Source organism: Ambystoma mexicanum, chromosome 5p (assembly GCF_040938575.1).
Source record: "Ambystoma mexicanum isolate Mex_15411 chromosome 5p, UKY_AmexF1_1, whole genome shotgun sequence".
In the NCBI taxonomy this organism is placed as follows: domain Eukaryota; kingdom Metazoa; phylum Chordata; class Amphibia; order Caudata; family Ambystomatidae; genus Ambystoma; species Ambystoma mexicanum.
In genome coordinates, this window is record NC_090930.1 from 715,519,248 (window position 1) to 715,547,125 (window position 27,878).

Sequence of the window (27,878 nt, forward strand, 5' to 3'; positions counted from 1 at the left end):
TGGTAGGGCTGTTGGCGGGGTTGCACAAGCTCTGCCAACTTTGGCGGCTTAAGCTTGGGATGCGAGGGACATGGTACAAAAATGCAAAGGTTTTCCAGGAAAAGAGTCTACGGGCAACGATTCCTTGTTGCTCTTTTCAGGTGAACTCAAGCCTCAGGGCTTTGAGGTAGGGGCACTGCCTACAGACAGCAGGAAAGGGCTTGTGCGAAGCTGCTGCCGCATTTAGGTAAGAAGAGTAAAAACCTGTACCAGGAGTGGGGCTCGAACCCACGCGGACACTTGTCCATTGGATCTTAAGTCCAACGCCTTAACCACTCGGCCATCCTGGTGAGCTGCTGCAAAGGGCTTCGAATTGAATCTTTGCTGTTTCAGCAGCAGGCGAACAAGTGGAAAACCAGCCCAGAGTGCCCCCTGCACGAGGTTGGATGGAATTGGCTTGCGAGCGGCAAACGTCTCTCACTTAACAGCATTACAATAGCCTCCAGCTGACTGCAAGTACGGTTGCGGAAACCTCCCGGGTGCTGCAGTCGTTTCCCCGGTGGCCTAGTGGTGAGGATTTGGTGCTTTCACTGCCACGGGCCTGGCTTCGAGTCCCCGACCAGAGTGTGTGCTTTGAGTAAAGGTGGTCTAGGGCAGTCCAGAGGCAGGCTGAGCCTCGAAGGCTGGTGCAGGCCTTGGTGTGCGAGCCCGAAAAAAGGGCAGCTCCTATGTCATCCCTTCTTGCCCTCCGGCACTTGCTGTACAAGCAAAGCCCCCTTTGAACTCTGCATGGTAACCCTGCTGTGTCTCGCAGGCAATCATGGCCTGCCGCCTTTTAATAAACGTGCTCTCCCACGAAGCAGTTCTCCTAAGGAGGGTTAGTTGTGAGTGTGCATCTTCAGCGGCAGCCTCTAGGGGGAGCTTCAGCACTGACCCACAAAAGCTCATAGCGAGGAAGGCTGTCCTTTCAGGAGAGCAAGACAGGAATATCAGCGCTTGGAAGTGAAAGCGCAAACGTTCCCAAAGTGATGCTGTCTTCAATCTCTAAGCTCCCCTTTTCGCAGACCATCACAAGTGTTTTTGTTTTCTTTCTTTCTTTCTTTCTTTATTTCTTTATTTATTTATTTATTAGCAGAAACGGCCCCCGAAGACCTGCAGGCACTGGTGCCCATTGTAGCAGAGGCCCTCAGCCTTTGGACTCGGACGCCACCATCTGAGCGACACGCAACGGGGTGCACCCACCGTCCCTGGTGGTCTAGTGGTTAGGATTCGGCGCTCTCACCGCCGCGGCCCGGGTTCGATTCCCGGTCAGGGAAGGAGCTCTTTTAACAACTGACATTTTTATTTACAGCAATGCAGTTAACTGGCGACCGGAAATCTTGCTCCCAGATGCAGATTTGCGTGCACAAAATGGAGGAAGTGCCCTCAGCGCGACGCAAAACGTGTTTATGGCAGAGTCCCATTCATTCTCCTGTCGCTGCGGAAAGACTGCACTTGACGCAAAAAAGGCAGCTTCCTTTTTCACCGCTGGAGAGAACCTATCTGCTCGGCCCTCCCCCTCTCTTCCCAGTCCCCCAATGGACTGGCCTTTGAGGCACCTGCAGGCATTGTGCACTCGGACACCACTGCCCGGCCTTCCCGAGCTGTCCAGCGGTCTCCCTGGTGGTCTAGTGGTCGCCGCGGCCCGGGTTCGATTCCCGGTCAGGGAAGAGAGGCTTTTACTGAATGACATTTTTACAGAAATTCAAACAACTGCGTCTCAAAAAATATTTCTTTCAAATGTAGCTTCACTCACAGGCAATAGCGGCGTGGCTCCCCTGGCGGTAACTCCAAGCATCTTTTCAGCATGGTCCCTTACCGGAAGCTGTCGCCGCTAGAAGTGGGCCTGTGCCCCAAAAAGGAAGCTTTCTTTCTTCCAAAGCTGTAGAGAAAATATTAGTCCTGTCGCCCTGCCAAAGCCGAGCTCGCCCACCATCCCTAGCCTCATCAGACCAAGACCTTGCCCGGGACCCTGGGGCAGAGGGCTGCAGAAATGGTTGCGTACCGGTTTGGAGGAGAAAAGCAGGGGAGGGAGGGGTCGTAGCTGCTTGATTTGCATACAGAGCTGTGGTCTGCTGGGAAAGTGCAGCCTTTGGAGCTTGGCAAAGGCTTCGCAAGGGGCCCGAGCATTGCCCTCGCCCCGTTTGTTGACAGGTTCTCCTTCTATGGGCTGAAGGGCCCTGTAGCCTGATTTGAGGTTGGACGCTCTATTATTCACAGGGGTGTACCGGGCCTAGACGGTGACTGGCTGACCCGTCAGGGCATCGCCCGTTTGGAAGCCCGTTTCGGAAGCGGAGGCGGGAATCCCTGCCCAATTTTCTTTTGGGGTGGTAGGGCTGTTGGCGGGGTTGCACAAGCTCTGCCAACTTTGGCGGCTTAAGCTTGGGATGCGAGGGACATGGTACAAAAATGCAAAGGTTTTCCAGGAAAAGAGTCTACGGGCAACGATTCCTTGTTGCTCTTTTCAGGTGAACTCAAGCCTCAGGGCTTTGAGGTAGGGGCACTGCCTACAGACAGCAGGAAAGGGCTTGTGCGAAGCTGCTGCCGCATTTAGGTAAGAAGAGTAAAAACCTGTACCAGGAGTGGGGCTCGAACCCACGCGGACACTTGTCCATTGGATCTTAAGTCCAACGCCTTAACCACTCGGCCATCCTGGTGAGCTGCTGCAAAGGGCTTCGAATTGAATCTTTGCTGTTTCAGCAGCAGGCGAACAAGTGGAAAACCAGCCCAGAGTGCCCCCTGCACGAGGTTGGATGGAATTGGCTTGCGAGCGGCAAACGTCTCTCACTTAACAGCATTACAATAGCCTCCAGCTGACTGCAAGTACGGTTGCGGAAACCTCCCGGGTGCTGCAGTCGTTTCCCCGGTGGCCTAGTGGTGAGGATTTGGTGCTTTCACTGCCACGGGCCTGGCTTCGAGTCCCCGACCAGAGTGTGTGCTTTGAGTAAAGGTGGTCTAGGGCAGTCCAGAGGCAGGCTGAGCCTCGAAGGCTGGTGCAGGCCTTGGTGTGCGAGCCCGAAAAAAGGGCAGCTCCTATGTCATCCCTTCTTGCCCTCCGGCACTTGCTGTACAAGCAAAGCCCCCTTTGAACTCTGCATGGTAACCCTGCTGTGTCTCGCAGGCAATCATGGCCTGCCGCCTTTTAATAAACGTGCTCTCCCACGAAGCAGTTCTCCTAAGGAGGGTTAGTTGTGAGTGTGCATCTTCAGCGGCAGCCTCTAGGGGGAGCTTCAGCACTGACCCACAAAAGCTCATAGCGAGGAAGGCTGTCCTTTCAGGAGAGCAAGACAGGAATATCAGCGCTTGGAAGTGAAAGCGCAAACGTTCCCAAAGTGATGCTGTCTTCAATCTCTAAGCTCCCCTTTTCGCAGACCATCACAAGTGTTTTTGTTTTCTTTCTTTCTTTCTTTCTTTATTTCTTTATTTATTTATTTATTAGCAGAAACGGCCCCCGAAGACCTGCAGGCACTGGTGCCCATTGTAGCAGAGGCCCTCAGCCTTTGGACTCGGACGCCACCATCTGAGCGACACGCAACGGGGTGCACCCACCGTCCCTGGTGGTCTAGTGGTTAGGATTCGGCGCTCTCACCGCCGCGGCCCGGGTTCGATTCCCGGTCAGGGAAGGAGCTCTTTTAACAACTGACATTTTTATTTACAGCAATGCAGTTAACTGGCGACCGGAAATCTTGCTCCCAGATGCAGATTTGCGTGCACAAAATGGAGGAAGTGCCCTCAGCGCGACGCAAAACGTGTTTATGGCAGAGTCCCATTCATTCTCCTGTCGCTGCGGAAAGACTGCCCTTGACGCAAAAAAGGCAGCTTCCTTTTTCACCGCTGGAGAGAACCTATCTGCTCGGCCCTCCCCCTCTCTTCCCAGTCCCCCAATGGACTGGCCTTTGAGGCACCTGCAGGCATTGTGCACTCGGACACCACTGCCCGGCCTTCCCGAGCTGTCCAGCGGTCTCCCTGGTGGTCTAGTGGTTAGGATTCGGCGCTCTCACCGCCGCGGCCCGGGTTCGATTCCCGGTCAGGGAAGAGAGGCTTTTACTGAATGACATTTTTACAGAAATTCAAACAACTGCGTCTCAAAAAATATTTCTTTCAAATGTAGCTTCACTCACAGGCAATAGCGGCGTGGCTCCCCTGGCGGTAACTCCAAGCATCTTTTCAGCATGGTCCCTTACCGGAAGCTGTCGCCGCTAGAAGTGGGCCTGTGCCCCAAAAAGGAAGCTTTCTTTCTTCCAAAGCTGTAGAGAAAATATTAGTCCTGTCGCCCTGCCAAAGCCGAGCTCGCCCACCATCCCTAGCCTCATCAGACCAAGACCTTGCCCGGGACCCTGGGGCAGAGGGCTGCAGAAATGGTTGCGTACCGGTTTGGAGGAGAAAAGCAGGGGAGGGAGGGGTCGTAGCTGCTTGATTTGCATACAGAGCTGTGGTCTGCTGGGAAAGTGCAGCCTTTGGAGCTTGGCAAAGGCTTCGCAAGGGGCCCGAGCATTGCCCTCGCCCCGTTTGTTGACAGGTTCTCCTTCTATGGGCTGAAGGGCCCTGTAGCCTGATTTGAGGTTGGACGCTCTATTATTCACAGGGGTGTACCGGGCCTAGACGGTGACTGGCTGACCCGTCAGGGCATCGCCCGTTTGGAAGCCCGTTTCGGAAGCGGAGGCGGGAATCCCTGCCCAATTTTCTTTTGGGGTGGTAGGGCTGTTGGCGGGGTTGCACAAGCTCTGCCAACTTTGGCGGCTTAAGCTTGGGATGCGAGGGACATGGTACAAAAATGCAAAGGTTTTCCAGGAAAAGAGTCTACGGGCAACGATTCCTTGTTGCTCTTTTCAGGTGAACTCAAGCCTCAGGGCTTTGAGGTAGGGGCACTGCCTACAGACAGCAGGAAAGGGCTTGTGCGAAGCTGCTGCCGCATTTAGGTAAGAAGAGTAAAAACCTGTACCAGGAGTGGGGCTCGAACCCACGCGGACACTTGTCCATTGGATCTTAAGTCCAACGCCTTAACCACTCGGCCATCCTGGTGAGCTGCTGCAAAGGGCTTCGAATTGAATCTTTGCTGTTTCAGCAGCAGGCGAACAAGTGGAAAACCAGCCCAGAGTGCCCCCTGCAGGAGGTTGGATGGAATTGGCTTGCGAGCGGCAAACGTCTCTCACTTAACAGCATTACAATAGCCTCCAGCTGACTGCAAGTACGGTTGCGGAAACCTCCCGGGTGCTGCAGTCGTTTCCCCGGTGGCCTAGTGGTGAGGATTTGGTGCTTTCACTGCCACGGGCCTGGCTTCGAGTCCCCGACCAGAGTGTGTGCTTTGAGTAAAGGTGGTCTAGGGCAGTCCAGAGGCAGGCTGAGCCTCGAAGGCTGGTGCAGGCCTTGGTGTGCGAGCCCGAAAAAAGGGCAGCTCCTATGTCATCCCTTCTTGCCCTCCGGCACTTGCTGTACAAGCAAAGCCCCCTTTGAACTCTGCATGGTAACCCTGCTGCGTCTCGCAGGCAATCATGGCCTGCCGCCTTTTAATAAACGTGCTCTCCCACGAAGCAGTTCTCCTAAGGAGGGTTAGTTGTGAGTGTGCATCTTCAGCGGCAGCCTCTAGGGGGAGCTTCAGCACTGACCCACAAAAGCTCATAGCGAGGAAGGCTGTCCTTTCAGGAGAGCAAGACAGGAATATCAGCGCTTGGAAGTGAAAGCGCAAACGTTCCCAAAGTGATGCTGTCTTCAATCTCTAAGCTCCCCTTTTCGCAGACCATCACAAGTGTTTTTGTTTTCTTTCTTTCTTTCTTTATTTCTTTATTTATTTATTTATTAGCAGAAACGGCCCCGAAGACCTGCAGGCACTGGTGCCCATTGTAGCAGAGGCCCTCAGCCTTTGGACTCGGACGCCACCATCTGAGCGACACGCAACGGGGTGCACCCACCGTCCCGGGTGGTCTAGTGGTTAGGATTCGGTGCTCTCACCGCCGCGGCCCGGGTTCGATTCCCGGTCAGGGAAGGAGCTCTTTTAACAACTGACATTTTTATTTATAGCAATGCAGTTAACTGGCGACCGGAAATCTTGCTCCCAGATGCAGATTTGCGTGCACAAAATGGAGGAAGTGCCCTCAGCGCGACGCAAAACGTGTTTATGGCAGAGTCCCATTCATTCTCCTGTCGCTGCGGAAAGACTGCCCTTGACGCAAAAAAGGCAGCTTCCTTTTTCACCGCTGGAGAGAACCTATCTGCTCGGCCCTCCCCCTCTCTTCCCAGTCCCCCAATGGACTGGCCTTTGAGGCACCTGCAGGCATTGTGCACTCGGACACCACTGCCCGGCCTTCCCGAGCTGTCCAGCGGTCTCCCTGGTGGTCTAGTGGTTAGGATTCGGCGCTCTCACTGCCGCGGCCCGGGTTCGATTCCCGGTCAGGGAAGAGAGGCTTTTACTGAATGACATTTTTACAGAAATTCAAACAACTGCGTCTCAAAAAATATTTCTTTCAAATGTAGCTTCACTCACAGGCAATAGCGGCGTGGCTCCCCTGGCGGTAACTCCAAGCATCTTTTCAGCATGGTCCCTTACCGGAAGCTGTCGCCGCTAGAAGTGGGCCTGTGCCCCAAAAAGGAAGCTTTCTTTCTTCCAAAGCTGTAGAGAAAATATTAGTCCTGTCGCCCTGCCAAAGCCGAGCTCGCCCACCATCCCTAGCCTCATCAGACCAAGACCTTGCCCGGGACCCTGGGGCAGAGGGCTGCAGAAATGGTTGCGTACCGGTTTGGAGGAGAAAAGCAGGGGAGGGAGGGGTCGTAGCTGCTTGATTTGCATACAGAGCTGTGGTCTGCTGGGAAAGTGCAGCCTTTGGAGCTTGGCAAAGGCTTCGCAAGGGGCCCGAGCATTGCCCTCGCCCCGTTTGTTGACAGGTTCTCCTTCTATGGGCTGAAGGGCCCTGTAGCCTGATTTGAGGTTGGACGCTCTATTATTCACAGGGGTGTACCGGGCCTAGACGGTGACTGGCTGACCCGTCAGGGCATCGCCCGTTTGGAAGCCCGTTTCGGAAGCGGAGGCGGGAATCCCTGCCCAATTTTCTTTTGGGGTGGTAGGGCTGTTGGCGGGGTTGCACAAGCTCTGCCAACTTTGGCGGCTTAAGCTTGGGATGCGAGGGACATGGTACAAAAATGCAAAGGTTTTCCAGGAAAAGAGTCTACGGGCAACGATTCCTTGTTGCTCTTTTCAGGTGAACTCAAGCCTCAGGGCTTTGAGGTAGGGGCACTGCCTACAGACAGCAGGAAAGGGCTTGTGCGAAGCTGCTGCCGCATTTAGGTAAGAAGAGTAAAAACCTGTACCAGGAGTGGGGCTCGAACCCACGCAGACACTTGTCCATTGGATCTTAAGTCCAACGCCTTAACCACTCGGCCATCCTGGTGAGCTGCTGCAAAGGGCTTCGAATTGAATCTTTGCTGTTTCAGCAGCAGGCGAACAAGTGGAAAACCAGCCCAGAGTGCCCCCTGCAGGAGGTTGGATGGAATTGGCTTGCGAGCGGCAAACGTCTCTCACTTAACAGCATTACAATAGCCTCCAGCTGACTGCAAGTACGGTTGCGGAAACCTCCCGGGTGCTGCAGTCGTTTCCCCGGTGGCCTAGTGGTGAGGATTTGGTGCTTTCACTGCCACGGGCCTGGCTTCGAGTCCCCGACCAGAGTGTGTGCTTTGAGTAAAGGTGGTCTAGGGCAGTCCAGAGGCAGGCTGAGCCTCGAAGGCTGGTGCAGGCCTTGGTGTGCGAGCCCGAAAAAAGGGCAGCTCCTATGTCATCCCTTCTTGCCCTCCGGCACTTGCTGTACAAGCAAAGCCCCCTTTGAACTCTGCATGGTAACCCTGCTGTGTCTCGCAGGCAATCATGGCCTGCCGCCTTTTAATAAACGTGCTCTCCCACGAAGCAGTTCTCCTAAGGAGGGTTAGTTGTGAGTGTGCATCTTCAGCGGCAGCCTCTAGGGGGAGCTTCAGCACTGACCCACAAAAGCTCATAGCGAGGAAGGCTGTCCTTTCAGGAGAGCAAGACAGGAATATCAGCGCTTGGAAGTGAAAGCGCAAACGTTCCCAAAGTGATGCTGTCTTCAATCTCTAAGCTCCCCTTTTCGCAGACCATCACAAGTGTTTTTGTTTTCTTTCTTTCTTTCTTTCTTTATTTCTTTATTTATTTATTTATTTATTTATTAGCAGAAACGGCCCCCGAAGACCTGCAGGCACTGGTGCCCATTGTAGCAGAGGCCCTCAGCCTTTGGACTCGGACGCCACCATCTGAGCGACACGCAACGGGGTGCACCCACCGTCCCTGGTGGTCTAGTGGTTAGGATTCGGCGCCGCCGCGGCCCGGGTTCGATTCCCGGTCAGGGAAGGAGCTCTTTTAACAACTGACATTTTTATTTACAGCAATGCAGTTAACTGGCGACCGGAAATCTTGCTCCCAGATGCAGATTTGCGTGCACAAAATGGAGGAAGTGCCCTCAGCGCGACGCAAAACGTGTTTATGGCAGAGTCCCATTCATTCTCCTGTCGCTGCGGAAAGACTGCACTTGACGCAAAAAAGGCAGCTTCCTTTTTCACCGCTGGAGAGAACCTATCTGCTCGGCCCTCCCCCTCTCTTCCCAGTCCCCCAATGGACTGGCCTTTGAGGCACCTGCAGGCATTGTGCACTCGGACACCACTGCCCGGCCTTCCCGAGCTGTCCAGCGGTCTCCCTGGTGGTCTAGTGGTCGCCGCGGCCCGGGTTCGATTCCCGGTCAGGGAAGAGAGGCTTTTACTGAATGACATTTTTACAGAAATTCAAACAACTGCGTCTCAAAAAATATTTCTTTCAAATGTAGCTTCACTCACAGGCAATAGCGGCGTGGCTCCCCTGGCGGTAACTCCAAGCATCTTTTCAGCATGGTCCCTTACCGGAAGCTGTCGCCGCTAGAAGTGGGCCTGTGCCCCAAAAAGGAAGCTTTCTTTCTTCCAAAGCTGTAGAGAAAATATTAGTCCTGTCGCCCTGCCAAAGCCGAGCTCGCCCACCATCCCTAGCCTCATCAGACCAAGACCTTGCCCGGGACCCTGGGGCAGAGGGCTGCAGAAATGGTTGCGTACCGGTTTGGAGGAGAAAAGCAGGGGAGGGAGGGGTCGTAGCTGCTTGATTTGCATACAGAGCTGTGGTCTGCTGGGAAAGTGCAGCCTTTGGAGCTTGGCAAAGGCTTCGCAAGGGGCCCGAGCATTGCCCTCGCCCCGTTTGTTGACAGGTTCTCCTTCTATGGGCTGAAGGGCCCTGTAGCCTGATTTGAGGTTGGACGCTCTATTATTCACAGGGGTGTACCGGGCCTAGACGGTGACTGGCTGACCCGTCAGGGCATCGCCCGTTTGGAAGCCCGTTTCGGAAGCGGAGGCGGGAATCCCTGCCCAATTTTCTTTTGGGGTGGTAGGGCTGTTGGCGGGGTTGCACAAGCTCTGCCAACTTTGGCGGCTTAAGCTTGGGATGCGAGGGACATGGTACAAAAATGCAAAGGTTTTCCAGGAAAAGAGTCTACGGGCAACGATTCCTTGTTGCTCTTTTCAGGTGAACTCAAGCCTCAGGGCTTTGAGGTAGGGGCACTGCCTACAGACAGCAGGAAAGGGCTTGTGCGAAGCTGCTGCCGCATTTAGGTAAGAAGAGTAAAAACCTGTACCAGGAGTGGGGCTCGAACCCACGCGGACACTTGTCCATTGGATCTTAAGTCCAACGCCTTAACCACTCGGCCATCCTGGTGAGCTGCTGCAAAGGGCTTCGAATTGAATCTTTGCTGTTTCAGCAGCAGGCGAACAAGTGGAAAACCAGCCCAGAGTGCCCCCTGCACGAGGTTGGATGGAATTGGCTTGCGAGCGGCAAACGTCTCTCACTTAACAGCATTACAATAGCCTCCAGCTGACTGCAAGTACGGTTGCGGAAACCTCCCGGGTGCTGCAGTCGTTTCCCCGGTGGCCTAGTGGTGAGGATTTGGTGCTTTCACTGCCACGGGCCTGGCTTCGAGTCCCCGACCAGAGTGTGTGCTTTGAGTAAAGGTGGTCTAGGGCAGTCCAGAGGCAGGCTGAGCCTCGAAGGCTGGTGCAGGCCTTGGTGTGCGAGCCCGAAAAAAGGGCAGCTCCTATGTCATCCCTTCTTGCCCTCCGGCACTTGCTGTACAAGCAAAGCCCCCTTTGAACTCTGCATGGTAACCCTGCTGTGTCTCGCAGGCAATCATGGCCTGCCGCCTTTTAATAAACGTGCTCTCCCACGAAGCAGTTCTCCTAAGGAGGGTTAGTTGTGAGTGTGCATCTTCAGCGGCAGCCTCTAGGGGGAGCTTCAGCACTGACCCACAAAAGCTCATAGCGAGGAAGGCTGTCCTTTCAGGAGAGCAAGACAGGAATATCAGCGCTTGGAAGTGAAAGCGCAAACGTTCCCAAAGTGATGCTGTCTTCAATCTCTAAGCTCCCCTTTTCGCAGACCATCACGTGTTTTTGTTTTCTTTCTTTCTTTCTTTCTTTATTTCTTTATTTATTTATTTATTAGCAGAAACGGCCCCCGAAGACCTGCAGGCACTGGTGCCCATTGTAGCAGAGGCCCTCAGCCTTTGGACTCGGACGCCACCATCTGAGCGACACGCAACGGGGTGCACCCACCGTCCCTGGTGGTCTAGTGGTTAGGATTCGGCGCTCTCACCGCCGCGGCCCGGGTTCGATTCCCGGTCAGGGAAGGAGCTCTTTTAACAACTGACATTTTTATTTACAGCAATGCAGTTAACTGGCGACCGGAAATCTTGCTCCCAGATGCAGATTTGCGTGCACAAAATGGAGGAAGTGCCCTCAGCGCGACGCAAAACGTGTTTATGGCAGAGTCCCATTCATTCTCCTGTCGCTGCGGAAAGACTGCCCTTGACGCAAAAAAGGCAGCTTCCTTTTTCACCGCTGGAGAGAACCTATCTGCTCGGCCCTCCCCCTCTCTTCCCAGTCCCCCAATGGACTGGCCTTTGAGGCACCTGCAGGCATTGTGCACTCGGACACCACTGCCCGGCCTTCCCGAGCTGTCCAGCGGTCTCCCTGGTGGTCTAGTGGTTAGGATTCGGCGCTCTCACCGCCGCGGCCCGGGTTCGATTCCCGGTCAGGGAAGAGAGGCTTTTACTGAATGACATTTTTACAGAAATTCAAACAACTGCGTCTCAAAAAATATTTCTTTCAAATGTAGCTTCACTCACAGGCAATAGCGGCGTGGCTCCCCTGGCGGTAACTCCAAGCATCTTTTCAGCATGGTCCCTTACCGGAAGCTGTCGCCGCTAGAAGTGGGCCTGTGCCCCAAAAAGGAAGCTTTCTTTCTTCCAAAGCTGTAGAGAAAATATTAGTCCTGTCGCCCTGCCAAAGCCGAGCTCGCCCACCATCCCTAGCCTCATCAGACCAAGACCTTGCCCGGGACCCTGGGGCAGAGGGCTGCAGAAATGGTTGCGTACCGGTTTGGAGGAGAAAAGCAGGGGAGGGAGGGGTCGTAGCTGCTTGATTTGCATACAGAGCTGTGGTCTGCTGGGAAAGTGCAGCCTTTGGAGCTTGGCAAAGGCTTCGCAAGGGGCCCGAGCATTGCCCTCGCCCCGTTTGTTGACAGGTTCTCCTTCTATGGGCTGAAGGGCCCTGTAGCCTGATTTGAGGTTGGACGCTCTATTATTCACAGGGGTGTACCGGGCCTAGACGGTGACTGGCTGACCCGTCAGGGCATCGCCCGTTTGGAAGCCCGTTTCGGAAGCGGAGGCGGGAATCCCTGCCCAATTTTCTTTTGGGGTGGTAGGGCTGTTGGCGGGGTTGCACAAGCTCTGCCAACTTTGGCGGCTTAAGCTTGGGATGCGAGGGACATGGTACAAAAATGCAAAGGTTTTCCAGGAAAAGAGTCTACGGGCAACGATTCCTTGTTGCTCTTTTCAGGTGAACTCAAGCCTCAGGGCTTTGAGGTAGGGGCACTGCCTACAGACAGCAGGAAAGGGCTTGTGCGAAGCTGCTGCCGCATTTAGGTAAGAAGAGTAAAAACCTGTACCAGGAGTGGGGCTCGAACCCACGCGGACACTTGTCCATTGGATTTTAAGTCCAACGCCTTAACCACTCGGCCATCCTGGTGAGCTGCTGCAAAGGGCTTCGAATTGAATCTTTGCTGTTTCAGCAGCAGGCGAACAAGTGGAAAACCAGCCCAGAGTGCCCCCTGCAGGAGGTTGGATGGAATTGGCTTGCGAGCGGCAAACGTCTCTCACTTAACAGCATTACAATAGCCTCCAGCTGACTGCAAGTACGGTTGCGGAAACCTCCCGGGTGCTGCAGTCGTTTCCCCGGTGGCCTAGTGGTGAGGATTTGGTGCTTTCACTGCCACGGGCCTGGCTTCGAGTCCCCGACCAGAGTGTGTGCTTTGAGTAAAGGTGGTCTAGGGCAGTCCAGAGGCAGGCTGAGCCTCGAAGGCTGGTGCAGGCCTTGGTGTGCGAGCCCGAAAAAAGGGCAGCTCCTATGTCATCCCTTCTTGCCCTCCGGCACTTGCTGTACAAGCAAAGCCCCCTTTGAACTCTGCATGGTAACCCTGCTGTGTCTCGCAGGCAATCATGGCCTGCCGCCTTTTAATAAACGTGCTCTCCCACGAAGCAGTTCTCCTAAGGAGGGTTAGTTGTGAGTGTGCATCTTCAGCGGCAGCCTCTAGGGGGAGCTTCAGCACTGACCCACAAAAGCTCATAGCGAGGAAGGCTGTCCTTTCAGGAGAGCAAGACAGGAATATCAGCGCTTGGAAGTGAAAGCGCAAACGTTCCCAAAGTGATGCTGTCTTCAATCTCTAAGCTCCCCTTTTCGCAGACCATCACAAGTGTTTTTGTTTTCTTTCTTTCTTTCTTTATTTCTTTATTTATTTATTTATTAGCAGAAACGGCCCCGAAGACCTGCAGGCACTGGTGCCCATTGTAGCAGAGGCCCTCAGCCTTTGGACTCGGACGCCACCATCTGAGCGACACGCAACGGGGTGCACCCACCTTCCCGGGTGGTCTAGTGGTTAGGATTCGGTGCTCTCACCGCCGCGGCCCGGGTTCGATTCCCGGTCAGGGAAGGAGCTCTTTTAACAACTGACATTTTTATTTATAGCAATGCAGTTAACTGGCGACCGGAAATCTTGCTCCCAGATGCAGATTTGCGTGCACAAAATGGAGGAAGTGCCCTCAGCGCGACGCAAAACGTGTTTATGGCAGAGTCCCATTCATTCTCCTGTCGCTGCGGAAAGACTGCCCTTGACGCAAAAAAGGCAGCTTCCTTTTTCACCGCTGGAGAGAACCTATCTGCTCGGCCCTCCCCCTCTCTTCCCAGTCCCCCAATGGACTGGCCTTTGAGGCACCTGCAGGCATTGTGCACTCGGACACCACTGCCCGGCCTTCCCGAGCTGTCCAGCGGTCTCCCTGGTGGTCTAGTGGTTAGGATTCGGCGCTCTCACCGCAGCGGCCCGGGTTCGATTCCCGGTCAGGGAAGAGAGGCTTTTACTGAATGACATTTTTACAGAAATTCAAACAACTGCGTCTCAAAAAATATTTCTTTCAAATGTAGCTTCACTCACAGGCAATAGCGGCGTGGCTCCCCTGGCGGTAACTCCAAGCATCTTTTCAGCATGGTCCCTTACCGGAAGCTGTCGCCGCTAGAAGTGGGCCTGTGCCCCAAAAAGGAAGCTTTCTTTCTTCCAAAGCTGTAGAGAAAATATTAGTCCTGTCGCCCTGCCAAAGCCGAGCTCGCCCACCATCCCTAGCCTCATCAGACCAAGACCTTGCCCGGGACCCTGGGGCAGAGGGCTGCAGAAATGGTTGCGTACCGGTTTGGAGGAGAAAAGCAGGGGAGGGAGGGGTCGTAGCTGCTTGATTTGCATACAGAGCTGTGGTCTGCTGGGAAAGTGCAGCCTTTGGAGCTTGGCAAAGGCTTCGCAAGGGGCCCGAGCATTGCCCTCGCCCCGTTTGTTGACAGGTTCTCCTTCTATGGGCTGAAGGGCCCTGTAGCCTGATTTGAGGTTGGACGCTCTATTATTCACAGGGGTGTACCGGGCCTAGACGGTGACTGGCTGACCCGTCAGGGCATCGCCCGTTTGGAAGCCCGTTTCGGAAGCGGAGGCGGGAATCCCTGCCCAATTTTCTTTTGGGGTGGTAGGGCTGTTGGCGGGGTTGCACAAGCTCTGCCAACTTTGGCGGCTTAAGCTTGGGATGCGAGGGACATGGTACAAAAATGCAAAGGTTTTCCAGGAAAAGAGTCTACGGGCAACGATTCCTTGTTGCTCTTTTCAGGTGAACTCAAGCCTCAGGGCTTTGAGGTAGGGGCACTGCCTACAGACAGCAGGAAAGGGCTTGTGCGAAGCTGCTGTCGCATTTAGGTAAGAAGAGTAAAAACCTGTACCAGGAGTGGGGCTCGAACCCACGCGGACACTTGTCCATTGGATCTTAAGTCCAACGCCTTAACCACTCGGCCATCCTGGTGAGCTGCTGCAAAGGGCTTCGAATTGAATCTTTGCTGTTTCAGCAGCAGGCGAACAAGTGGAAAACCAGCCCAGAGTGCCCCCTGCAGGAGGTTGGATGGAATTGGCTTGCGAGCGGCAAACGTCTCTCACTTAACAGCATTACAATAGCCTCCAGCTGACTGCAAGTACGGTTGCGGAAACCTCCCGGGTGCTGCAGTCGTTTCCCCGGTGGCCTAGTGGTGAGGATTTGGTGCTTTCACTGCCACGGGCCTGGCTTCGAGTCCCCGACCAGAGTGTGTGCTTTGAGTAAAGGTGGTCTAGGGCAGTCCAGAGGCAGGCTGAGCCTCGAAGGCTGGTGCAGGCCTTGGTGTGCGAGCCCGAAAAAAGGGCAGCTCCTATGTCATCCCTTCTTGCCCTCCGGCACTTGCTGTACAAGCAAAGCCCCCTTTGAACTCTGCATGGTAACCCTGCTGTGTCTCGCAGGCAATCATGGCCTGCCGCCTTTTAATAAACGTGCTCTCCCACGAAGCAGTTCTCCTAAGGAGGGTTAGTTGTGAGTGTGCATCTTCAGCGGCAGCCTCTAGGGGGAGCTTCAGCACTGACCCACAAAAGCTCATAGCGAGGAAGGCTGTCCTTTCAGGAGAGCACGACAGGAATATCAGCGCTTGGAAGTGAAAGCGCAAACGTTCCCAAAGTGATGCTGTCTTCAATCTCTAAGCTCCCCTTTTCGCAGACCATCACAAGTGTTTTTGTTTTCTTTCTTTCTTTCTTTATTTCTTTATTTATTTATTTATTAGCAGAAACGGCCCCGAAGACCTGCAGGCACTGGTGCCCATTGTAGCAGAGGCCCTCAGCCTTTGGACTCGGACGCCACCATCTGAGCGACACGCAACGGGGTGCACCCACCGTCCCGGGTGGTCTAGTGGTTAGGATTCGGTGCTCTCACCGCCGCGGCCCGGGTTCGATTCCCGGTCAGGGAAGGAGCTCTTTTAACAACTGACATTTTTATTTATAGCAATGCAGTTAACTGGCGACCGGAAATCTTGCTCCCAGATGCAGATTTGCGTGCACAAAATGGAGGAAGTGCCCTCAGCGCGACGCAAAACGTGTTTATGGCAGAGTCCCATTCATTCTCCTGTCGCTGCGGAAAGACTGCCCTTGACGCAAAAAAGGCAGCTTCCTTTTTCACCGCTGGAGAGAACCTATCTGCTCGGCCCTCCCCCTCTCTTCCCAGTCCCCCAATGGACTGGCCTTTGAGGCACCTGCAGGCATTGTGCACTCGGACACCACTGCCCGGCCTTCCCGAGCTGTCCAGCGGTCTCCCTGGTGGTCTAGTGGTTAGGATTCGGCGCTCTCACCGCCGCGGCCCGGGTTCGATTCCCGGTCAGGGAAGAGAGGCTTTTACTGAATGACATTTTTACAGAAATTCAAACAACTGCGTCTCAAAAAATATTTCTTTCAAATGTAGCTTCACTCACAGGCAATAGCGGCGTGGCTCCCCTGGCGGTAACTCCAAGCATCTTTTCAGCATGGTCCCTTACCGGAAGCTGTCGCCGCTAGAAGTGGGCCTGTGCCCCAAAAAGGAAGCTTTCTTTCTTCCAAAGCTGTAGAGAAAATATTAGTCCTGTCGCCCTGCCAAAGCCGAGCTCGCCCACCATCCCTAGCCTCATCAGACCAAGACCTTGCCCGGGACCCTGGGGCAGAGGGCTGCAGAAATGGTTGCGTACCGGTTTGGAGGAGAAAAGCAGGGGAGGGAGGGGTCGTAGCTGCTTGATTTGCATACAGAGCTGTGGTCTGCTGGGAAAGTGCAGCCTTTGGAGCTTGGCAAAGGCTTCGCAAGGGGCCCGAGCATTGCCCTCGCCCCGTTTGTTGACAGGTTCTCCTTCTATGGGCTGAAGGGCCCTGTAGCCTGATTTGAGGTTGGACGCTCTATTATTCACAGGGGTGTACCGGGCCTAGACGGTGACTGGCTGACCCGTCAGGGCATCGCCCGTTTGGAAGCCCGTTTCGGAAGCGGAGGCGGGAATCCCTGCCCAATTTTCTTTTGGGGTGGTAGGGCTGTTGGCGGGGTTGCACAAGCTCTGCCAACTTTGGCGGCTTAAGCTTGGGATGCGAGGGACATGGTACAAAAATGCAAAGGTTTTCCAGGAAAAGAGTCTACGGGCAACGATTCCTTGTTGCTCTTTTCAGGTGAACTCAAGCCTCAGGGCTTTGAGGTAGGGGCACTGCCTACAGACAACAGGAAAGGGCTTGTGCGAAGCTGCTGCCGCATTTAGGTAAGAAGAGTAAAAACCTGTACCAGGAGTGGGGCTCGAACCCACGCGGACACTTGTCCATTGGATCTTAAGTCCAACGCCTTAACCACTCGGCCATCCTGGTGAGCTGCTGCAAAGGGCTTCGAATTGAATCTTTGCTGTTTCAGCAGCAGGCGAACAAGTGGAAAACCAGCCCAGAGTGCCCCCTGCAGGAGGTTGGATGGAATTGGCTTGCGAGCGGCAAACGTCTCTCACTTAACAGCATTACAATAGCCTCCAGCTGACTGCAAGTACGGTTGCGGAAACCTCCCGGGTGCTGCAGTCGTTTCCCCGGTGGCCTAGTGGTGAGGATTTGGTGCTTTCACTGCCACGGGCCTGGCTTCGAGTCCCCGACCAGAGTGTGTGCTTTGAGTAAAGGTGGTCTAGGGCAGTCCAGAGGCAGGCTGAGCCTCGAAGGCTGGTGCAGGCCTTGGTGTGCGAGCCCGAAAAAAGGGCAGCTCCTATGTCATCCCTTCTTGCCCTCCGGCACTTGCTGTACAAGCAAAGCCCCCTTTGAACTCTGCATGGTAACCCTGCTGTGTCTCGCAGGCAATCATGGCCTGCCGCCTTTTAATAAACGTGCTCTCCCACGAAGCAGTTCTCCTAAGGAGGGTTAGTTGTGAGTGTGCATCTTCAGCGGCAGCCTCTAGGGGGAGCTTCAGCACTGACCCACAAAAGCTCATAGCGAGGAAGGCTGTCCTTTCAGGAGAGCAAGACAGGAATATCAGCGCTTGGAAGTGAAAGCGCAAACGTTCCCAAAGTGATGCTGTCTTCAATCTCTAAGCTCCCCTTTTCGCAGACCATCACAAGTGTTTTTGTTTTCTTTCTTTCTTTCTTTCTTTATTTCTTTATTTATTTATTTATTTATTTATTAGCAGAAACGGCCCCCGAAGACCTGCAGGCACTGGTGCCCATTGTAGCAGAGGCCCTCAGCCTTTGGACTCGGATGCCACCATCTGAGCGACACGCAACGGGGTGCACCCACCGTCCCTGGTGGTCTAGTGGTTAGGATTCGCCGCGGCCCGGGTTCGATTCCCGGTCAGGGAAGGAGCTCTTTTAACAACTGACATTTTTATTTACAGCAATGCAGTTAACTGGCGACCGGAAATCTTGCTCCCAGATGCAGATTTGCGTGCACAAAATGGAGGAAGTGCCCTCAGCGCGACGCAAAACGTGTTTATGGCAGAGTCCCATTCATTCTCCTGTCGCTGCGGAAAGACTGCACTTGACGCAAAAAAGGCAGCTTCCTTTTTCACCGCTGGAGAGAACCTATCTGCTCGGCCCTCCCCCTCTCTTCCCAGTCCCCCAATGGACTGGCCTTTGAGGCACCTGCAGGCATTGTGCACTCGGACACCACTGCCCGGCCTTCCCGAGTTGTCCAGCGGTCTCCCTGGTGGTCTAGTGGTTAGGATTCGGCGCTCTCACCGCCGCGGCCCGGGTTCGATTCCCGGTCAGGGAAGAGAGGCTTTTACTGAATGACATTTTTACAGAAATTCAAACAACTGCGTCTCAAAAAATATTTCTTTCAAATGTAGCTTCACTCACAGGCAATAGCGGCGTGGCTCCCCTGGCGGTAACTCCAAGCATCTTTTCAGCATGGTCCCTTACCGGAAGCTGTCGCCGCTAGAAGTGGGCCTGTGCCCCAAAAAGGAAGCTTTCTTTCTTCCAAAGCTGTAGAGAAAATATTAGTCCTGTCGCCCTGCCAAAGCCGAGCTCGCCCACCATCCCTAGCCTCATCAGACCAAGACCTTGCCCGGGACCCTGGGGCAGAGGGCTGCAGAAATGGTTGCGTACCGGTTTGGAGGAGAAAAGCAGGGGAGGGAGGGGTCGTAGCTGCTTGATTTGCATACAGAGCTGTGGTCTGCTGGGAAAGTGCAGCCTTTGGAGCTTGGCAAAGGCTTCGCAAGGGGCCCGAGCATTGCCCTCGCCCCGTTTGTTGACAGGTTCTCCTTCTATGGGCTGAAGGGCCCTGTAGCCTGATTTGAGGTTGGACGCTCTATTATTCACAGGGGTGTACCGGGCCTAGACGGTGACTGGCTGACCCGTCAGGGCATCGCCCGTTTGGAAGCCCGTTTCGGAAGCGGAGGCGGGAATCCCTGCCCAATTTTCTTTTGGGGTGGTAGGGCTGTTGCCGGGGTTGCACAAGCTCTGCCAACTTTGGCGGCTTAAGCTTGGGATGCGAGGGACATGGTACAAAAATGCAAAGGTTTTCCAGGAAAAGAGTCTACGGGCAACGATTCCTTGTTGCTCTTTTCAGGTGAACTCAAGCCTCAGGGCTTTGAGGTAGGGGCACTGCCTACAGACAGCAGGAAAGGGCTTGTGCGAAGCTGCTGCCGCATTTAGGTAAGAAGAGTAAAAACCTGTACCAGGAGTGGGGCTCGAACCCACGCGGACACTTGTCCATTGGATCTTAAGTCCAACGCCTTAACCACTCGGCCATCCTGGTGAGCTGCTGCAAAGGGCTTCGAATTGAATCTTTGCTGTTTCAGCAGCAGGCGAACAAGTGGAAAACCAGCCCAGAGTGCCCCCTGCACGAGGTTGGATGGAATTGGCTTGCGAGCGGCAAACGTCTCTCACTTAACAGCATTACAATAGCCTCCAGCTGACTGCAAGTACGGTTGCGGAAACCTCCCGGGTGCTGCAGTCGTTTCCCCGGTGGCCTAGTGGTGAGGATTTGGTGCTTTCACTGCCACGGGCCTGGCTTCGAGTCCCCGACCAGAGTGTGTGCTTTGAGTAAAGGTGGTCTAGGGCAGTCCAGAGGCAGGCTGAGCCTCGAAGGCTGGTGCAGGCCTTGGTGTGCGAGCCCGAAAAAAGGGCAGCTCCTATGTCATCCCTTCTTGCCCTCCGGCACTTGCTGTACAAGCAAAGCCCCCTTTGAACTCTGCATGGTAACCCTGCTGTGTCTCGCAGGCAATCATGGCCTGCCGCCTTTTAATAAACGTGCTCTCCCACGAAGCAGTTCTCCTAAGGAGGGTTAGTTGTGAGTGTGCATCTTCAGCGGCAGCCTCTAGGGGGAGCTTCAGCACTGACCCACAAAAGCTCATAGCGAGGAAGGCTGTCCTTTCAGGAGAGCAAGACAGGAATATCAGCGCTTGGAAGTGAAAGCGCAAACGTTCCCAAAGTGATGCTGTCTTCAATCTCTAAGCTCCCCTTTTCGCAGACCATCACAAGTGTTTTTGTTTTCTTTCTTTCTTTCTTTCTTTCTTTATTTCTTTATTTATTTATTTATTAGCAGAAACGGCCCCCGAAGACCTGCAGGCACTGGTGCCCATTGTAGCAGAGGCCCTCAGCCTTTGGACTCGGACGCCACCATCTGAGCGACACGCAACGGGGTGCACCCACCGTCCCTGGTGGTCTAGTGGTTAGGATTCGGCGCTCTCACCGCCGCGGCCCGGGTTCGATTCCCGGTCAGGGAAGGAGCTCTTTTAACAACTGACATTTTTATTTACAGCAATGCAGTTAACTGGCGACCGGAAATCTTGCTCCCAGATGCAGATTTGCGTGCACAAAATGGAGGAAGTGCCCTCAGCGCGACGCAAAACGTGTTTATGGCAGAGTCCCATTCATTCTCCTGTCGCTGCGGAAAGACTGCCCTTGACGCAAAAAAGGCAGCTTCCTTTTTCACCGCTGGAGAGAACCTATCTGCACGGCCCTCCCCCTCTCTTCCCAGTCCCCCAATGGACTGGCCTTTGAGGCACCTGCAGGCATTGTGCACTCGGACACCACTGCCCGGCCTTCCCGAGCTGTCCAGCGGTCTCCCTGGTGGTCTAGTGGTTAGGATTCGGCGCTCTCACCGCCGCGGCCCGGGTTCGATTCCCGGTCAGGGAAGAGAGGCTTTTACTGAATGACATTTTTACAGAAATTCAAACAACTGCGTCTCAAAAAATATTTCTTTCAAATGTAGCTTCACTCACAGGCAATAGCGGCGTGGCTCCCCTGGCGGTAACTCCAAGCATCTTTTCAGCATGGTCCCTTACCGGAAGCTGTCGCCGCTAGAAGTGGGCCTGTGCCCCAAAAAGGAAGCTTTCTTTCTTCCAAAGCTGTAGAGAAAATATTAGTCCTGTCGCCCTGCCAAAGCCGAGCTCGCCCACCATCCCTAGCCTCATCAGACCAAGACCTTGCCCGGGACCCTGGGGCAGAGGGCTGCAGAAATGGTTGCGTACCGGTTTGGAGGAGAAAAGCAGGGGAGGGAGGGGTCGTAGCTGCTTGATTTGCATACAGAGCTGTGGTCTGCTGGGAAAGTGCAGCCTTTGGAGCTTGGCAAAGGCTTCGCAAGGGGCCCGAGCATTGCCCTCGCCCCGTTTGTTGACAGGTTCTCCTTCTATGGGCTGAAGGGCCCTGTAGCCTGATTTGAGGTTGGACGCTCTATTATTCACAGGGGTGTACCGGGCCTAGACGGTGACTGGCTGACCCGTCAGGGCATCGCCCGTTTGGAAGCCCGTTTCGGAAGCGGAGGCGGGAATCCCTGCCCAATTTTCTTTTGGGGTGGTAGGGCTGTTGGCGGGGTTGCACAAGCTCTGCCAACTTTGGCGGCTTAAGCTTGGGATGCGAGGGACATGGTACAAAAATGCAAAGGTTTTCCAGGAAAAGAGTCTACGGGCAACGATTCCTTGTTGCTCTTTTCAGGTGAACTCAAGCCTCAGGGCTTTGAGGTAGGGGCACTGCCTACAGACAGCAGGAAAGGGCTTGTGCGAAGCTGCTGCCGCATTTAGGTAAGAAGAGTAAAAACCTGTACCAGGAGTGGGGCTCGAACCCACGCGGACACTTGTCCATTGGATCTTAAGTCCAACGCCTTAACCACTCGGCCATCCTGGTGAGCTGCTGCAAAGGGCTTCGAATTGAATCTTTGCTGTTTCAGCAGCAGGCGAACAAGTGGAAAACCAGCCCAGAGTGCCCCCTGCAGGAGGTTGGATGGAATTGGCTTGCGAGCGGCAAACGTCTCTCACTTAACAGCATTACAATAGCCTCCAGCTGACTGCAAGTACGGTTGCGGAAACCTCCCGGGTGCTGCAGTCGTTTCCCCGGTGGCCTAGTGGTGAGGATTTGGTGCTTTCACTGCCACGGGCCTGGCTTCGAGTCCCCGACCAGAGTGTGTGCTTTGAGTAAAGGTGGTCTAGGGCAGTCCAGAGGCAGGCTGAGCCTCGAAGGCTGGTGCAGGCCTTGGTGTGCGAGCCCGAAAAAAGGGCAGCTCCTATGTCATCCCTTCTTGCCCTCCGGCACTTGCTGTACAAGCAAAGCCCCCTTTGAACTCTGCATGGTAACCCTGCTGTGTCTCGCAGGCAATCATGGCCTGCCGCCTTTTAATAAACGTGCTCTCCCACGAAGCAGTTCTCCTAAGGAGGGTTAGTTGTGAGTGTGCATCTTCAGCGGCAGCCTCTAGGGGGAGCTTCAGCACTGACCCACAAAAGCTCATAGCGAGGAAGGCTGTCCTTTCAGGAGAGCAAGACAGGAATATCAGCGCTTGGAAGTGAAAGCGCAAACGTTCCCAAAGTGATGCTGTCTTCAATCTCTAAGCTCCCCTTTTCGCAGACCATCACAAGTGTTTTTGTTTTCTTTCTTTCTTTCTTTATTTCTTTATTTATTTATTTATTAGCAGAAACGGCCCCGAAGACCTGCAGGCACTGGTGCCCATTGTAGCAGAGGCCCTCAGCCTTTGGACTCGGACGCCACCATCTGAGCGACACGCAACGGGGTGCACCCACCGTCCCTGGTGGTCTAGTGGTTAGGATTCGGTGCTCTCACCGCCGCGGCCCGGGTTCGATTCCCGGTCAGGGAAGGAGCTCTTTTAACAACTGACATTTTTATTTACAGCAATGCAGTTAACTGGCGACCGGAAATCTTGCTCCCAGATGCAGATTTGCGTGCACAAAATGGAGGAAGTGCCCTCAGCGCGACGCAAAACGTGTTTATGGCAGAGTCCCATTCATTCTCCTGTCGCTGCGGAAAGACTGCACTTGACGCAAAAAAGGCAGCTTCCTTTTTCACCGCTGGAGAGAACCTATCTGCTCGGCCCTCCCCCTCTCTTCCCAGTCCCCCAATGGACTGGCCTTTGAGGCACCTGCAGGCATTGTGCACTCGGACACCACTGCCCGGCCTTCCCGAGCTGTCCAGCGGTCTCCCTGGTGGTCTAGTGGTTAGGATTCGGCGCTCTCACCGCCGCGGCCCGGGTTCGATTCCCGGTCAGGGAAGAGAGGCTTTTACTGAATGACATTTTTACAGAAATTCAAACAACTGCGTCTCAAAAAATATTTCTTTCAAATGTAGCTTCACTCACAGGCAATAGCGGCGTGGCTCCCCTGGCGGTAACTCCAAGCATCTTTTCAGCATGGTCCCTTACCGGAAGCTGTCGCCGCTAGAAGTGGGCCTGTGCCCCAAAAAGGAAGCTTTCTTTCTTCCAAAGCTGTAGAGAAAATATTAGTCCTGTCGCCCTGCCAAAGCCGAGCTCGCCCACCATCCCTAGCCTCATCAGACCAAGACCTTGCCCGGGACCCTGGGGCAGAGGGCTGCAGAAATGGTTGCGTACCGGTTTGGAGGAGAAAAGCAGGGGAGGGAGGGGTCGTAGCTGCTTGATTTGCATACAGAGCTGTGGTCTGCTGGGAAAGTGCAGCCTTTGGAGCTTGGCAAAGGCTTCGCAAGGGGCCCGAGCATTGCCCTCGCCCCGTTTGTTGACAGGTTCTCCTTCTATGGGCTGAAGGGCCCTGTAGCCTGATTTGAGGTTGGACGCTCTATTATTCACAGGGGTGTACCGGGCCTAGACGGTGACTGGCTGACCCGTCAGGGCATCGCCCGTTTGGAAGCCCGTTTCGGAAGCGGAGGCGGGAATCCCTGCCCAATTTTCTTTTGGGGTGGTAGGGCTGTTGCCGGGGTTGCACAAGCTCTGCCAACTTTGGCGGCTTAAGCTTGGGATGCGAGGGACATGGTACAAAAATGCAAAGGTTTTCCAGGAAAAGAGTCTACGGGCAACGATTCCTTGTTGCTCTTTTCAGGTGAACTCAAGCCTCAGGGCTTTGAGGTAGGGGCACTGCCTACAGACAGCAGGAAAGGGCTTGTGCGAAGCTGCTGCCGCATTTAGGTAAGAAGAGTGAAAACCTGTACCAGGAGTGGGGCTCGAACCCACGCGGACACTTGTCCATTGGATCTTAAGTCCAACGCCTTAACCACTCGGCCATCCTGGTGAGCTGCTGCAAAGGGCTTCGAATTGAATCTTTGCTGTTTCAGCAGCAGGCGAACAAGTGGAAAACCAGCCCAGAGTGCCCCCTGCACGAGGTTGGATGGAATTGGCTTGCGAGCGGCAAACGTCTCTCACTTAACAGCATTACAATAGCCTCCAGCTGACTGCAAGTACGGTTGCGGAAACCTCCCGGGTGCTGCAGTCGTTTCCCCGGTGGCCTAGTGGTGAGGATTTGGTGCTTTCACTGCCACGGGCCTGGCTTCGAGTCCCCGACCAGAGTGTGTGCTTTGAGTAAAGGTGGTCTAGGGCAGTCCAGAGGCAGGCTGAGCCTCGAAGGCTGGTGCAGGCCTTGGTGTGCGAGCCCGAAAAAAGGGCAGCTCCTATGTCATCCCTTCTTGCCCTCCGGCACTTGCTGTACAAGCAAAGCCCCCTTTGAACTCTGCATGGTAACCCTGCTGTGTCTCGCAGGCAATCATGGCCTGCCGCCTTTTAATAAACGTGCTCTCCCACGAAGCAGTTCTCCTAAGGAGGGTTAGTTGTGAGTGTGCATCTTCAGCGGCAGCCTCTAGGGGGAGCTTCAGCACTGACCCACAAAAGCTCATAGCGAGGAAGGCTGTCCTTTCAGGAGAGCAAGACAGGAATATCAGCGCTTGGAAGTGAAAGCGCAAACGTTCCCAAAGTGATGCTGTCTTCAATCTCTAAGCTCCCCTTTTCGCAGACCATCACAAGTGTTTTTGTTTTCTTTCTTTCTTTCTTTCTTTCTTTATTTCTTTATTTATTTATTTATTAGCAGAAACGGCCCCCGAAGACCTGCAGGCACTGGTGCCCATTGTAGCAGAGGCCCTCAGCCTTTGGACTCGGACGCCACCATCTGAGCGACACGCAACGGGGTGCACCCACCGTCCCTGGTGGTCTAGTGGTTAGGCCCGGGTTCGATTCCCGGTCAGGGAAGGAGCTCTTTTAACAACTGACATTTTTATTTACAGCAATGCAGTTAACTGGCGACCGGAAATCTTGCTCCCAGATGCAGATTTGCGTGCACAAAATGGAGGAAGTGCCCTCAGCGCGACGCAAAACGTGTTTATGGCAGAGTCCCATTCATTCTCCTGTCGCTGCGGAAAGACTGCCCTTGACGCAAAAAAGGCAGCTTCCTTTTTCACCGCTGGAGAGAACCTATCTGCACGGCCCTCCCCCTCTCTTCCCAGTCCCCCAATGGACTGGCCTTTGAGGCACCTGCAGGCATTGTGCACTCGGACACCACTGCCCGGCCTTCCCGAGCTGTCCAGCGGTCTCCCTGGTGGTCTAGTGGTTAGGATTCGGCGCTCTCACCGCCGCGGCCCGGGTTCGATTCCCGGTCAGGGAAGAGAGGCTTTTACTGAATGACATTTTTACAGAAATTCAAACAACTGCGTCTCAAAAAATATTTCTTTCAAATGTAGCTTCACTCACAGGCAATAGCGGCGTGGCTCCCCTGGCGGTAACTCCAAGCATCTTTTCAGCATGGTCCCTTACCGGAAGCTGTCGCCGCTAGAAGTGGGCCTGTGCCCCAAAAAGGAAGCTTTCTTTCTTCCAAAGCTGTAGAGAAAATATTAGTCCTGTCGCCCTGCCAAAGCCGAGCTCGCCCACCATCCCTAGCCTCATCAGACCAAGACCTTGCCCGGGACCCTGGGGCAGAGGGCTGCAGAAATGGTTGCGTACCGGTTTGGAGGAGAAAAGCAGGGGAGGGAGGGGTCGTAGCTGCTTGATTTGCATACAGAGCTGTGGTCTGCTGGGAAAGTGCAGCCTTTGGAGCTTGGCAAAGGCTTCGCAAGGGGCCCGAGCATTGCCCTCGCCCCGTTTGTTGACAGGTTCTCCTTCTATGGGCTGAAGGGCCCTGTAGCCTGATTTGAGGTTGGACGCTCTATTATTCACAGGGGTGTACCGGGCCTAGACGGTGACTGGCTGACCCGTCAGGGCATCGCCCGTTTGGAAGCCCGTTTCGGAAGCGGAGGCGGGAATCCCTGCCCAATTTTCTTTTGGGGTGGTAGGGCTGTTGGCGGGGTTGCACAAGCTCTGCCAACTTTGGCGGCTTAAGCTTGGGATGCGAGGGACATGGTACAAAAATGCAAAGGTTTTCCAGGAAAAGAGTCTACGGGCAACGATTCCTTGTTGCTCTTTTCAGGTGAACTCAAGCCTCAGGGCTTTGAGGTAGGGGCACTGCCTACAGACAGCAGGAAAGGGCTTGTGCGAAGCTGCTGCCGCATTTAGGTAAGAAGAGTAAAAACCTGTACCAGGAGTGGGGCTCGAACCCACGCGGACACTTGTCCATTGGATCTTAAGTCCAACGCCTTAACCACTCGGCCATCCTGGTGAGCTGCTGCAAAGGGCTTCGAATTGAATCTTTGCTGTTTCAGCAGCAGGCGAACAAGTGGAAAACCAGCCCAGAGTGCCCCCTGCAGGAGGTTGGATGGAATTGGCTTGCGAGCGGCAAACGTCTCTCACTTAACAGCATTACAATAGCCTCCAGCTGACTGCAAGTACGGTTGCGGAAACCTCCCGGGTGCTGCAGTCGTTTCCCCGGTGGCCTAGTGGTGAGGATTTGGTGCTTTCACTGCCACGGGCCTGGCTTCGAGTCCCCGACCAGAGTGTGTGCTTTGAGTAAAGGTGGTCTAGGGCAGTCCAGAGGCAGGCTGAGCCTCGAAGGCTGGTGCAGGCCTTGGTGTGCGAGCCCGAAAAAAGGGCAGCTCCTATGTCATCCCTTCTTGCCCTCCGGCACTTGCTGTACAAGCAAAGCCCCCTTTGAACTCTGCATGGTAACCCTGCTGTGTCTCGCAGGCAATCATGGCCTGCCGCCTTTTAATAAACGTGCTCTCCCACGAAGCAGTTCTCCTAAGGAGGGTTAGTTGTGAGTGTGCATCTTCAGCGGCAGCCTCTAGGGGGAGCTTCAGCACTGACCCACAAAAGCTCATAGCGAGGAAGGCTGTCCTTTCAGGAGAGCAAGACAGGAATATCAGCGCTTGGAAGTGAAAGCGCAAACGTTCCCAAAGTGATGCTGTCTTCAATCTCTAAGCTCCCCTTTTCGCAGACCATCACAAGTGTTTTTGTTTTCTTTCTTTCTTTCTTTATTTCTTTATTTATTTATTTATTAGCAGAAACGGCCCCGAAGACCTGCAGGCACTGGTGCCCATTGTAGCAGAGGCCCTCAGCCTTTGGACTCGGACGCCACCATCTGAGCGACACGCAACGGGGTGCACCCACCGTCCCGGGTGGTCTAGTGGTTAGGATTCGGTGCTGCGGCCCGGGTTCGATTCCCGGTCAGGGAAGGAGCTCTTTTAACAACTGACATTTTTATTTATAGCAATGCAGTTAACTGGCGACCGGAAATCTTGCTCCCAGATGCAGATTTGCGTGCACAAAATGGAGGAAGTGCCCTCAGCGCGACGCAAAACGTGTTTATGGCAGAGTCCCATTCATTCTCCTGTCGCTGCGGAAAGACTGCCCTTGACGCAAAAAAGGCAGCTTCCTTTTTCACCGCTGGAGAGAACCTATCTGCTCGGCCCTCCCCCTCTCTTCCCAGTCCCCCAATGGACTGGCCTTTGAGGCACCTGCAGGCATTGTGCACTCGGACACCACTGCCCGGCCTTCCCGAGCTGTCCAGCGGTCTCCCTGGTGGTCTAGTGGTTAGGATTCGGCGCTCTCACCGCCGCGGCCCGGGTTCGATTCCCGGTCAGGGAAGAGAGGCTTTTACTGAATGACATTTTTACAGAAATTCAAACAACTGCGTCTCAAAAAATATTTCTTTCAAATGTAGCTTCACTCACAGGCAATAGCGGCGTGGCTCCCCTGGCGGTAACTCCAAGCATCTTTTCAGCATGGTCCCTTACCGGAAGCTGTCGCCGCTAGAAGTGGGCCTGTGCCCCAAAAAGGAAGCTTTCTTTCTTCCAAAGCTGTAGAGAAAATATTAGTCCTGTCGCCCTGCCAA

At 54.4% G+C, this 27,878-nt stretch overlaps 30 non-coding genes across 30 annotated transcripts; 18 read left to right on the forward strand and 12 right to left on the reverse strand.

Moving 5' to 3' along the window:
- Positions 1–246: 246 nt before the first annotated feature.
- Positions 247–329, reverse strand: TRNAL-UAA (transfer RNA leucine (anticodon UAA)). Its single transcript has one exon. It is a non-coding gene; the product is annotated as a tRNA-Leu (tRNA).
- An 894-nt stretch (positions 330–1,223) lies between these two features.
- TRNAE-CUC (transfer RNA glutamic acid (anticodon CUC)) lies at positions 1,224–1,295 on the forward strand. Its single transcript has one exon. It is a non-coding gene; the product is annotated as a tRNA-Glu (tRNA).
- Positions 1,296–2,592: 1,297 nt separating this feature from the next.
- TRNAL-UAA (transfer RNA leucine (anticodon UAA)) lies at positions 2,593–2,675 on the reverse strand. The gene has a single exon. It is a non-coding gene; the product is annotated as a tRNA-Leu (tRNA).
- Positions 2,676–3,569: 894 nt separating this feature from the next.
- TRNAE-CUC (transfer RNA glutamic acid (anticodon CUC)) lies at positions 3,570–3,641 on the forward strand. The gene has a single exon. It is a non-coding gene; the product is annotated as a tRNA-Glu (tRNA).
- A 340-nt stretch (positions 3,642–3,981) lies between these two features.
- Positions 3,982–4,053, forward strand: TRNAE-CUC (transfer RNA glutamic acid (anticodon CUC)). Its single transcript has one exon. It is a non-coding gene; the product is annotated as a tRNA-Glu (tRNA).
- A 904-nt stretch (positions 4,054–4,957) lies between these two features.
- TRNAL-UAA (transfer RNA leucine (anticodon UAA)) lies at positions 4,958–5,040 on the reverse strand. Its single transcript has one exon. It is a non-coding gene; the product is annotated as a tRNA-Leu (tRNA).
- An 889-nt stretch (positions 5,041–5,929) lies between these two features.
- TRNAE-CUC (transfer RNA glutamic acid (anticodon CUC)) lies at positions 5,930–6,001 on the forward strand. Its single transcript has one exon. It is a non-coding gene; the product is annotated as a tRNA-Glu (tRNA).
- Positions 6,002–6,341: 340 nt separating this feature from the next.
- On the forward strand, positions 6,342–6,413 carry TRNAE-CUC (transfer RNA glutamic acid (anticodon CUC)). Its single transcript has one exon. It is a non-coding gene; the product is annotated as a tRNA-Glu (tRNA).
- Positions 6,414–7,317: 904 nt separating this feature from the next.
- Positions 7,318–7,400, reverse strand: TRNAL-UAA (transfer RNA leucine (anticodon UAA)). Its single transcript has one exon. It is a non-coding gene; the product is annotated as a tRNA-Leu (tRNA).
- Positions 7,401–9,665: 2,265 nt separating this feature from the next.
- TRNAL-UAA (transfer RNA leucine (anticodon UAA)) lies at positions 9,666–9,748 on the reverse strand. The gene has a single exon. It is a non-coding gene; the product is annotated as a tRNA-Leu (tRNA).
- Positions 9,749–10,640: 892 nt separating this feature from the next.
- TRNAE-CUC (transfer RNA glutamic acid (anticodon CUC)) lies at positions 10,641–10,712 on the forward strand. Its single transcript has one exon. It is a non-coding gene; the product is annotated as a tRNA-Glu (tRNA).
- A 340-nt stretch (positions 10,713–11,052) lies between these two features.
- TRNAE-CUC (transfer RNA glutamic acid (anticodon CUC)) lies at positions 11,053–11,124 on the forward strand. The gene has a single exon. It is a non-coding gene; the product is annotated as a tRNA-Glu (tRNA).
- Positions 11,125–12,028: 904 nt separating this feature from the next.
- Positions 12,029–12,111, reverse strand: TRNAL-UAA (transfer RNA leucine (anticodon UAA)). Its single transcript has one exon. It is a non-coding gene; the product is annotated as a tRNA-Leu (tRNA).
- An 889-nt stretch (positions 12,112–13,000) lies between these two features.
- Positions 13,001–13,072, forward strand: TRNAE-CUC (transfer RNA glutamic acid (anticodon CUC)). The gene has a single exon. It is a non-coding gene; the product is annotated as a tRNA-Glu (tRNA).
- Positions 13,073–13,412: 340 nt separating this feature from the next.
- On the forward strand, positions 13,413–13,484 carry TRNAE-CUC (transfer RNA glutamic acid (anticodon CUC)). Its single transcript has one exon. It is a non-coding gene; the product is annotated as a tRNA-Glu (tRNA).
- A 904-nt stretch (positions 13,485–14,388) lies between these two features.
- TRNAL-UAA (transfer RNA leucine (anticodon UAA)) lies at positions 14,389–14,471 on the reverse strand. Its single transcript has one exon. It is a non-coding gene; the product is annotated as a tRNA-Leu (tRNA).
- Positions 14,472–15,360: 889 nt separating this feature from the next.
- TRNAE-CUC (transfer RNA glutamic acid (anticodon CUC)) lies at positions 15,361–15,432 on the forward strand. Its single transcript has one exon. It is a non-coding gene; the product is annotated as a tRNA-Glu (tRNA).
- A 340-nt stretch (positions 15,433–15,772) lies between these two features.
- Positions 15,773–15,844, forward strand: TRNAE-CUC (transfer RNA glutamic acid (anticodon CUC)). Its single transcript has one exon. It is a non-coding gene; the product is annotated as a tRNA-Glu (tRNA).
- A 904-nt stretch (positions 15,845–16,748) lies between these two features.
- On the reverse strand, positions 16,749–16,831 carry TRNAL-UAA (transfer RNA leucine (anticodon UAA)). The gene has a single exon. It is a non-coding gene; the product is annotated as a tRNA-Leu (tRNA).
- Positions 16,832–18,133: 1,302 nt separating this feature from the next.
- Positions 18,134–18,205, forward strand: TRNAE-CUC (transfer RNA glutamic acid (anticodon CUC)). The gene has a single exon. It is a non-coding gene; the product is annotated as a tRNA-Glu (tRNA).
- Positions 18,206–19,109: 904 nt separating this feature from the next.
- TRNAL-UAA (transfer RNA leucine (anticodon UAA)) lies at positions 19,110–19,192 on the reverse strand. Its single transcript has one exon. It is a non-coding gene; the product is annotated as a tRNA-Leu (tRNA).
- An 898-nt stretch (positions 19,193–20,090) lies between these two features.
- Positions 20,091–20,162, forward strand: TRNAE-CUC (transfer RNA glutamic acid (anticodon CUC)). Its single transcript has one exon. It is a non-coding gene; the product is annotated as a tRNA-Glu (tRNA).
- Positions 20,163–20,502: 340 nt separating this feature from the next.
- On the forward strand, positions 20,503–20,574 carry TRNAE-CUC (transfer RNA glutamic acid (anticodon CUC)). The gene has a single exon. It is a non-coding gene; the product is annotated as a tRNA-Glu (tRNA).
- A 904-nt stretch (positions 20,575–21,478) lies between these two features.
- TRNAL-UAA (transfer RNA leucine (anticodon UAA)) lies at positions 21,479–21,561 on the reverse strand. The gene has a single exon. It is a non-coding gene; the product is annotated as a tRNA-Leu (tRNA).
- An 889-nt stretch (positions 21,562–22,450) lies between these two features.
- On the forward strand, positions 22,451–22,522 carry TRNAE-CUC (transfer RNA glutamic acid (anticodon CUC)). The gene has a single exon. It is a non-coding gene; the product is annotated as a tRNA-Glu (tRNA).
- A 340-nt stretch (positions 22,523–22,862) lies between these two features.
- TRNAE-CUC (transfer RNA glutamic acid (anticodon CUC)) lies at positions 22,863–22,934 on the forward strand. The gene has a single exon. It is a non-coding gene; the product is annotated as a tRNA-Glu (tRNA).
- A 904-nt stretch (positions 22,935–23,838) lies between these two features.
- TRNAL-UAA (transfer RNA leucine (anticodon UAA)) lies at positions 23,839–23,921 on the reverse strand. The gene has a single exon. It is a non-coding gene; the product is annotated as a tRNA-Leu (tRNA).
- A 1,287-nt stretch (positions 23,922–25,208) lies between these two features.
- On the forward strand, positions 25,209–25,280 carry TRNAE-CUC (transfer RNA glutamic acid (anticodon CUC)). The gene has a single exon. It is a non-coding gene; the product is annotated as a tRNA-Glu (tRNA).
- Positions 25,281–26,184: 904 nt separating this feature from the next.
- Positions 26,185–26,267, reverse strand: TRNAL-UAA (transfer RNA leucine (anticodon UAA)). Its single transcript has one exon. It is a non-coding gene; the product is annotated as a tRNA-Leu (tRNA).
- Positions 26,268–27,559: 1,292 nt separating this feature from the next.
- Positions 27,560–27,631, forward strand: TRNAE-CUC (transfer RNA glutamic acid (anticodon CUC)). Its single transcript has one exon. It is a non-coding gene; the product is annotated as a tRNA-Glu (tRNA).
- The last annotated feature ends 247 nt before the right edge of the window (positions 27,632–27,878 follow it).